Source organism: Perna viridis, chromosome 15 (assembly GCF_037379345.1).
Source record: "Perna viridis isolate PV_CMFRI_1.1 ecotype Kerala chromosome 15, ASM3737934v1, whole genome shotgun sequence".
NCBI lineage: Eukaryota > Metazoa > Mollusca > Bivalvia > Mytilida > Mytilidae > Perna > Perna viridis.
In genome coordinates this window covers 19,442,338-19,453,052 of record NC_142459.1, presented here as the reverse complement: position 1 = coordinate 19,453,052, position 10,715 = coordinate 19,442,338, and the positions used below count along the sequence as shown (strand labels likewise).

Below are 10,715 nucleotides of genomic sequence, written 5' to 3'. Positions count from 1 at the left end.
TTAATATCTTAAGAGGACAAACTTTATAAACACCTTTATTGTTTTTTTTTTCTAGGGATTTATGAGGTAAAAAATATCATAATGCAATAAAACCTCTGCGTTTCTTATCTTTTATGTGCCACACCTTATACCCATTTTGCCTGATTCTTAGACACACAAGTATTTAAATAACGTTCTCTATGTATGACAGTGGTGAGGTAATGACGTGGCAAGAATGACCATGAAACAACCACCAAGCAGATATCCATAAAAAGAAAATTCATTATGAGGGCATCATTAAGCCTTAAATGCTGAGTTCGACTCAAACTAAACAGAGAACTTTTACCGTTACTTTTATACAATGAAACTTGTCCAAACAGGACCAGTTTAGACAGGTATAGGACTTACCAACTTGAAGTTTCACAATACATTGTACATTGAGACTGATATGAAATGGACTTTAGAATGTGTTTGGTTTAGACAGGTTTTCGGATTATACAAGGTTTGGTTTGACAGATTTCACAGTATTTTAACTTAGAAAGCGAAACTTTCTAACGTAAGTCAATTCAAATAAATGGTACCTGAAATAGGATGGAAAAAAATAACTACGATTGGAAATCCTGACCAAGGACACAATTTTTAAATACTGTAATCCACGAAACGATCAGGTGATTGCCATCTATAAGAATACTGAGAATTTTTTGCAGTACAGAATTTCGCTATGGATTGGCGTCTAAAAAGTCGGTTAAGCTGATCCAATTGTCGAGATATCGCAGTGTGTGTGTATTTTTTTATCGAGTATGTAGTGAACCAATTCTTAAAGGGGTACATGTAGACCTAGGGTAAGTGAAATAACTCTTGAAATCAGTGGTATGTTTGTATCACATTCGATTTCACCAAAGCTTATCAAGCTTCTATTTCAAACAGAAGGACATTAATCCAAGTTACTTTGATGCTTACACGAGATTGATGTAAAATGCTGAATACAAACGTTCCAATGACTGTAAGAGTTTTGTCCCATACCGTAGGTCTACCTCCTTAAGTCCAGTCCTGTTTTTATTTGGCTATAATCATGTTAATTATTATTTATTTAATTTTCACTCATCCATGTACGCAGTTTACATGTAGTAAGACTAATCATTGAAATATTTAACAAAATATATCTTTAGAATAGACTACGAAATACGAAAGAAAATATTACCAATAAAAAAACGTGTAATACAAATGATTTATGAATGCAAAAACCCTACATAATCGAAAGAGTTACATATATATTTGACACATATGTATCTTTGCTGATATAGTAAGTTCGGTATATCAATAAGAGTCATCTTTCTTTTTATGAAATGCGTTTGGAAAAACTATCAATTAGACTGTACATGTACATATCAGGGGCGGGGTTCTGAGAAAATTTTCAGAAAGAGGGAGGATTCCAGGCTTTTGTTTGCTCATTTTTGCCTTAATTGTTTTAAATTACTGAAATTAAAAAAAAAATCCGATAACGTTGGACTAACCTTCGGAATATCTCTTCTAGACCCGCAACTGTATTAAACTCTTTTCCAACAAAGGGGTCCAAACCCCCGGAACTTCCCCTCTGGACCGGTTACTGTATAGAAAACTTACAGAATGATTAAAAGCGACAGCTTGAGAAACTTTCCTTCTGAAATACAATTTTGTAGAGATACATTTATACATGTTACATGTAGAAATACAATGTAGATGAGAATATTCCGATGTTCTGACTCAACAAGCCAATGAAATGATTTCGAGAGATGACTAATATGACGATTAATTAGAAAGAAGTAAATGACCAAAATATAATCACCACTGCCAAAGAACGCCTTGATATCAAAAGTATAGGAAACCTTTCAAACCAGTATAACAATAGCATAAATATGATGAATTTATTTGACAAAAATCAAAGATGGGAAAGGAGTCATGGCCATCGCCACTATACGTCATTTAAGTTCCATGATGTCCATAGATGGTTTCCTAGCTTTCATCACATTAGAACCAAACTTTATTATATACCTCTCACTCTACTACACTCCCTTTACAAAACAAGTCTTGACACTCCTGTTTCTGACCCCGCCTCATCATTAGACAGACTTGTTGTGGTATTAATTCAATGTGGATCCTGAAAAATTTGAAAGATCTTTTAGAGACAATCAGTTCAAGACTATTATCTGAATATAATAACATTAAAACCTATGATTTTTCAACACTGTATACTTCTATTTCCCATACTCAGTTAAAATCCCGACTTAAAAACATTATACATCGTTGTTTTTTTTTTAAATAAGATGGTGCACCTAGATACAAATATATAGTTCTTGGTAGAGATTCCTCATACTTTGTAAGAAATAATTCCAAATCATCTTCCAAATATACAGAGGATGATGTTTACATAATGCTGGAATTTTTAATCGACAACATATTTGTCCAGTGTGGTGGACGTGTTTTTCAACAAACGATCGGCATTCCAATGAAAACAAATTGTGCTACTTTACTTGCTGACCTATTCCTTCACTCTTATGAGGCTGACTTTATACATGTAGCTGATCTGATGCGAAAGAAATAATATCGTTTAGTCAGATCCTTTAATCTCAGTTTCCGCTATATAGATGATGTATTATCTTTAAACAATCCTAATTTCGGGGATTTAATGCATTGCATCTACCCTAAAGAACTTGAGATAAAGGATACTACAGACACCGTGAAGTCAGCTCATATATTGACCTACACTTAGAAATCGACGGTAAAGGAAAACTATTGACCAAACTTTACGACAAACGTGATGACTTTTCATTCAGAATTGTCAACTTGCCTTTCGTCTGTGGCAACATTCCTTCGGCACCTGCGTATGGAGTGTTCATATCACAACTTATACGTTATGCCAGAGCATGCCGAAACTACGCAGACTTTTTTGTATCGTGCTAGAACTCTAACAAAGAGGCTTCTGGAACAGGGTTATGTTGCTATAAGGTTGAAGTCATCACTACAGAAGTTTTATGGTCGTCATCATGAACTCGTGGATCGTTATGGTGCATCCATCTGCACCATGAAAACTGATTTATTCAACGGGTCATAGTTTTCCTTTCCTTATTTGTCTACCCTGGACTTGACTTTTTATGAGCAACTCGACGGGTGTTTCTAGAAAAGCAGAGGACGCCTACCCTACCGGTGCACCTGATCCATGCTCCCAGTTTTTAGTGGAGTCCGAGTTGCTCATTTACTTTTGTTACCTTGTATGTATGATTTTAGTTACGTTATGTTCTTTGTTATGTATGTCTGTTTTCCATGTTAGGTCTTTGTCCCTGGATTACATTCTTTTGATAACCGCTATAACCTTGGTTCCCTTGATTACTCTTTAACGAGTGGGTCGAACTTATTCCGCACACGGGGTAAATAGTTATGTGTTGCTCATGTTTTTGTTATTCATTATATTGATTTCCTCTATTATCGGTTGCTATTTTCAACATAAATTTTTGTGACGTTATGACTGCAGAAAGTCCGAGAGTAAAATTACAGAATCTATTTCGCACTGTGACTAATCGAAATTTTTTACACAGGGAATAACAGTTATAATGTATATCACTGTTATCTATATAATAAGTGATTAATATGCAACTGTAGGTCGACCAAACTTTGGAAAAGTATCAGTCGTTGTAAAAGCCGCATGCAAGCAAGATAGAAAGTATAGACTCATAAAACATTTTTCCAAAACATAGTGAATGTTGTTCAACCTTCAGTAGCAGTGGTGGAACAGTTGGGTGGTCCACAGTTGGACCCCTTCTTGATCGTAGACTTTTGTTGATTTCCACTAAACAGAAAAATAAATGATATCCCGGAACTTCCTTTTTATCTGCATAGGTCCCCGGATCCTTCTTTTCAAAAGCCTTGGTTATTTATATATCAATAATTGGTTGGCACATGGTCTTGTACGAACATAATCAAATCAAGGGAATTATTTTTTTTTTTTTAAGATTTTTTTTAAAACTGAAATGGACTACGATATTTTTATACATTAGTACCGTAAGACAGGCGCTTCCCTGAACAGTTCGTTGTATTCGTAAGTAGATTAAATGACCTCATGAATTTATTTTAGAAAAAAAAATCCATTGAACTGTACATTGTAATGTTTTACGTTGATTTTATTTTTTATAACACCCCTAAAATTCCAGCAACCCATTCAAAGGGAAGATAAGTCATCACTGTAGACACCCCGTCAATACATGTCTTTCCACATGTCTTTTCCAACCATTAAAGACGCCATAACCCTTCGTGGTTTAAGTGGTAATCGAGACGGTTACTTCCAGTGGAAATACGAGATCTCGTTTTAACTCGATTTTTCTCTTTTTAAACAATAGTGACAGTTGTATCGCTTATACACAATTCTTTATCCACTGCCTCGAAGATAGATCGTTTGGCAGAAGTTCTTAAAATAATCGACTTGACTTGTATGGATCCTATTTTCCCTGAAAGAAGATAATTACCGTATATATCATATCATAAATATATACATGTATACATTGTAGTTTATTTATTTTGAGGTACATGTATGTCATTTAGTCGGGTGCCGATGTATAATGCATGTAGGTCTCCGGTGGAAGCATTTTCGGTTAAACATTTGAAAATTGTAGCATTATCAAAGGGAACATTTGTATAAAGTTGTTTTATGGAAACATGTTTATGGCTTTCCCGCAAACTATTAAAAAAGTTTGAAATAAATTGAGAGTTTGCACCGTTCTTTGCATTCCATAAATTCGTTTGTTTCTCTGTTTTCCAAAATTCTGTTGCGCGATAGATGTTGGTTTTGCGTTCTATTTCTCTCATGCCAGTTAATTAAATAATACCTTTAGATCTAAGTTGAATGCTTGGCTTGGATGCGGTTCGTCAATTAGACTTCTACTAGATTTCTGAGAGTTGTCTGATCCCACTGTGTTATCTAAAACGAAGAGGATTATTTATGCACGGCACAGTAATTAGGGTATATCCTTTTGAATCGAATAAATATGCAGAATAAAGCAGATTTTGCTTATTTGGAGTGTAACTGGAGAGCATGATTTGACTCACAAAATTATACTCCACCAACGAAGATTGAACCCAAGACCGCTTTGTCACAAGCCAGCGACAAACGGATTAGGTTGAAGAATTATTCCTTTAACCAAGGCAATTGATTGGCTAAGAATCAAGGTATTGTCTGGAGATCAGGAAAATGTATGTGACCCCTAATTTCTGAAGTCTTTAACCCAAAAATCGATCCATGCAAGTCTGACTTTTGTTGTACAAGTAGAGGCTCAAGAGAGCCTGAATTGCTCACCTGGACAACCATTTGCTTATTGAAAAACTTGAGGAATGAGACAGGCCAAGTTAAAGTCAACTGATTTGTCAAATGCAGGAAATGCTTTTAATAGCATTTTTATGACCTAAACCAGAATTTTGCAAAAAGCAACAGTTTTTGAATTATTTTCCAAAAAACTGTGGAACAATACCATAAACATTCCTATGCTGTTGTGTGCGTTATATAGTTAAAGTCCATGAAATGCTTGTTCTAGGCCCCTTTTAGCCCCTTATTATTAAACACTTGAAGCCCCTCCCCCCCAAAAAAAAACAAACCAAAAAAACAAAAACAAAAACAAAAACAAAAACAAAAAAAAACAAAAACAAAAAAAAAAAGCAAAATCAATACCAACCTTTCTTTTGTGATTTGTGTACAATTTTGTAAAGATCAAACAACTAATACTATTGTTATGGCACGAAAACAAATTGTCTACAGACGATGATGATGGCGCCGTACCAATCTACGACTGCAATTTTTTAGTGGTCGTATACAAAAAAAATCTTGTGTCAGTTTATATCGTACACAGAAACACGAGACGACGTTCTTTCTATTTTTTTGGACAAGACTTTTGACTGAAGCATGCGCATACATGCATGATGTAACTATATAATCGAAGATTCTCTATTCTGTATAGGTGGAAATTCAATAGTCAGTACTGAAATAATAACGAAAAACACACCTACCAGACCGCCGTTAGGGTAGTAGTTCTTAGGGTATGGCAAGTATATAAGACCTGCCTATTTGTATTCGTCAATATCGAAAATTTAATTATATACCTCCAATAGACCGTATACAGAAATTTAAACCTATATATCTAGTCTACATTGATTACAAAAGTTAAAAAAATATAATACAATATTCTACATGCGTACATACAGGCAGTGCACAGTTGGCGAGCCGTCTCATTGTAAAGCAAGAATTTTATATATATATATAAGGCAAAAGCGAATATATCCCCTTGTATTTAATATATAAATAAAAAGGGATATATTCTACATTTGCCATTATATTTTCGTATTGTTAGCTTCCCCATAAACTTTATTTTTGCTGAGAGGGTCACGTGACAGAATCCAGAGTTACGTGATAACTTTTCGTATATTTTCAGTTTCAATGAATTCTTCTTTAATCGGAATGTCTGTGAAATTGGTCGAATTTATACACTTTGCCTTCATTCGGCACTTCGATTTCCATGGTAAACCAACGTATGCATGAATTGCAAAATGTTGACATGTGTGCAGAGGCATTACACGCAATATCCATTTGGATTTGTGAAAAATTATTTTTTAGGAGCGATTACGATGCAAACCTAACTTGCCCGTAATAAATATGCTTTATTAATGAACATGTACTCTTCAGCCGAGGCTTTAGTGACCTATGCTACATGTATGTGCTGTCAACACAAGCGTCCACGTCGTTTTAAATTTATGTTGCAGTATACCATAGACACAAGTCACGTCAAGAAAGGTATACATGTTCATGTATGCATGGACGTTCAAAATTCACTCTGGACGCTAGAATCTTGCAATGTCGGGAAAAGTTAATGATTTTTTTTATGTTATCCGATTGTCAAACAACGTTTGATTTGATTTTCGAAAGGCCTAGCTGTCTGAGACGGTTAGTAAGAGAGCAAACGAACGACTGCCACTGCGTGGAGCATGGTACTAAGGTATTGAAACCAATGAGACTACACCAGGCGAATTGCTCATATTGTGTCAAATCTGGGTTGAAACGAAAGATTAAAACTACATGTACGAAATTGTGAACAAATCGGTTCTCATGGTAGTGACGGTCGCAATTTTACGTTTTACAGTCAAAGAGTTCATGTTGACCATAAAACTTTTGTACTGAAGACTTAATTATGGATCTGTCTAAAAACCAGGCTGGGGGTGATTCATCATAAATGCATGTATCTCAAGATAATAAATGAAACGGTTCAAATACATATGTTACATCTTAAAATCGACTCTTCCTACATGTATGTTCTTTTTCTCGGATTTGCTACATACATTGAAATAATTTAAACTGCATTTATTATACAAATTCTGTCGGGAAATGTTCTCGTACTCATCTGCAGTTAAACATAACCAAAACTTCTAGTGGGCAACTTACATTTGCACTTATTTTGAATGCAGTTTCAAAAAAGAAATACAACATGTATTTGGGAGTAAGAAATGCATGAATCACTAATCATAGCCATCTGCCTGGTTTTAAGGAGGTAGACCTAGGGTAGGGGACATAACTCATGATATGTTTGTATCATACTCAATTTCACCAAAGGCTATCAAGCTTTCATTTGACACAGAATGAAATTAATCTAAGGTACTTTGATGCTTACATGAAATTGATATAAAATGCTGAATACAAACGTGCCGCTGATGTAGAAAAACCGTGAGTAATGCTCGCTAAATTGATACCCCCGCTCCCCAATCCCCATTCGATCATAAACACCTTATGGCCAATGATCTCGAAAATAAAAGTCGTGTTCCAGATTTTGATGAGGACAAGCAGTGTATTTTTATAAGTAGAGAGATAACTCTGTAAATGACACTAAGCTACAATAGAGACCGTTGGACTTTCAATGTTGATTATTTCTTAAGAGCAGACAAATTGAGATGAAAGATTATATACATGTATTTCATTTCTAAAGAACTATAAAGCAAATTAATAACAAAAATAAAAATGTGTAGCATTTTTTGGGGTGTATCACATATAACAGAATTTGCAGGATTCTTACAAAGACTGCTACTTAATTTGATCAAATCTATGTTGACTACAGAGTGGCCACAATTTGAGCATATTGATAACCTTAAAATATCAATTACTTACTTAAATGATTACTTATATGTAGGGGTACACATCTTTAATATTTTGAAATAAATAGTCTGTGTATGTCTCATTAAATTCAATTCAGTGTTGTTGGAGAGGTATAAGATAAGAGATGGGCACCCCTCTGCGTAACATACATGTGTAAGTTCATACGGAAGGACAAACAACCCTAGTAATATATAACACTTTGCATGCTGGGAGTTTGATTGATTGATTGTTGGGGTTTAACGTCCGAGCAGCAGTATTTCAGCTATATTCAGACGATCATGCTGGGAGTACAGTAATTGTCCAAACATGAAAAAATAATATAAAAATAATTAATTTGCATATTTATTGTTTGCAGAACTATTATGTACGCAATACTATACACAGCTTTTGTATGGTATTAACTTCCCTCTTACACCATATAACATCTCCCATTGTCCCCATCCCCATTCACCGTAAAAAAATCCCCACCCCTATAAAATCCCCATTGCATACTTATATTATCAAATTAAATTTTATATTTTTAAATTTTTAAGCATTTTAGCTGCATGTTATTTTAAATTCAATTTAATAATTTTTTTTCATATCTATAATTATCTTCGAATTACGTTCTCTTTGTCGCCATATCCATTCTCGTAATTTTAAAAAGAAAAACATAATAAATTTCACATTAGTTATAGTATAAATTCTAAAGCTGTATTTTCAACCATCGAAAGGCTCCGCTTTATTATTCCGAATTGTACAACATAAAATTTTATATTAAATTATGTCCTTGTCACTAATGTAACTACATCTAGTTGTTAAGGAAACGACAGTATGTATTTTCACAACATATTACTTTCCGTCAGACTGAAATCAAACCCCAAGTGAATCTAAGGTCGAAAGTTAAAGACGTAAAAAATATGAATACTTTGAAATACATTATAACATTCTAGGTTGTGTCATAATTTCTCACTTATTGACATAATTGAAATTCAACCATCTTAATGTTGTGTTTCATAACCATAATTGATTGATTGATTGATTGATATTCTTTATTTCCTCCAGTATTGAATATCATTACAAGCAAGTTTACAACACAAAGATCATTTCAAAACACACATATATATAGACTATAAACGGAACAATAGTAGCTAAAGTATCAAAGCATTACACAAGGCATGAGCACTAACCAAAATTATACGTATGATGCGCTAAGACATCTTTAATTCGACTATACATATTATAAATGCGCTCTGCCGAACAGTGCATCAGGCGTCGCCATGTAAACGAGTCAATTGTTTCTATGAAGTCTGTTACACGACCAAGTGATGCAGTTAAGATGTCCTCATCATCTTGGTGGAAGAAAAGAACAGATTCCTGGACAGGTAACACGTCCACGATATTGTAAAATAGTTCATTTCTTCGTTCCAGTAGTTCGAAGCAGTTCAAAATTAGATGCTTGACAATGTCGGATGAATGTGTATCACATACAGTACCTAAGCCTTGTTTTACGGACCACAGTTCCAAGGGAGACCAAGGTTAATATCTGTTGACGTATGCAGAAATCGTTTGCTGCCAGTCTAAATAGTCTATGTGTTGTCAGTTTATTATGGATTCTAAAATACCTGGTAAGTTCCGGACGTTCAACAATGGATGAATGCCAGTTATTTTCTTCTTGCAATTCAATTGATTGACGAAAAATTTTGGACCACAAAAGTTTGTCTGGTATATAACATTCGGATACATAGTTTTTGATAGATAATAACATGTCATGTTAAACCACAGTTTTTAACATGTCACATGTTATGGACTGCTTGTCTAATTCACCAATAAGTAGTTGGCTTAAGAGGAAATTAAACAGTTTCTTGTGAGTCGTTTCGGAATTGGATCTACATAGTCGTCCGAAGAATAAAAGTTTAAATTTATCAATTTTGCCTTGAATTGTCCAAAGTACTACGTTTATTGTGCATGCATCTGTTGGAGATGTTTTCGGTAGTTTGAGTATAAATCCAGCAAAATATCTTTGGGTTTTCTCAAGCATATCGATTTCAGTCTCTGTTAATCTCCCCCACAGTTCACATGAATATAAACAGTAGGTAGGACAATTCTTTTCCATATAGTATTGTTTGAAGTCGGACTTATTCCATGGGGGTTGACACCGATATTATACAATTATTGTAGATTTTGCTTCAATTTGATACAAACTTTTTCTGTCCGCTCAGTCGTTTTAAAGGAACAGTCTATGATAGTTCCTGCATAAACCACAGTTTGGCTTATTGGAACGTGTATATCACAAAGTCTTAAGTCGTATTCTGGTTCTCTTTAGAAGATTTCACAGGGTTAAAGAATTGCACTATGAGATCATTGCAAATAGCCAAGCGGACATCACTTCTCCCTGCCCAACGCCTTGTTTGATATGAGCCAACTCATCAAACCATTAAACTGTATATGAGCGGTAGCAGTTTTGTAAAAAGTGAATATAATGTTCCACAATTTTCCAAGAAAAGCCGAAAATACTTTGGAAGATAAGGAAGATAAGTTTCTGTCTTCAAAAATAGACGTAGTGATTTACTTTTCATATTGTTCTTACTGTTACTCA

At 34.4% G+C, this 10,715-nt stretch overlaps 1 long non-coding RNA gene across 1 annotated transcript; it reads right to left on the bottom strand.

Moving 5' to 3' along the window:
• Positions 1 to 3,921: 3,921 nt before the first annotated feature.
• LOC148597360 (uncharacterized) lies at positions 3,922 to 6,056 on the bottom strand. The gene is made up of 3 exons (XR_015919177.1): positions 6,007 to 6,056; positions 4,836 to 4,927; positions 3,922 to 4,457 (listed from the first exon to the last, which is right to left on the bottom strand). It is a non-coding gene; the product is annotated as an uncharacterized LOC148597360 (long non-coding RNA).
• Positions 6,057 to 10,715: the final 4,659 nt, after the last annotated feature.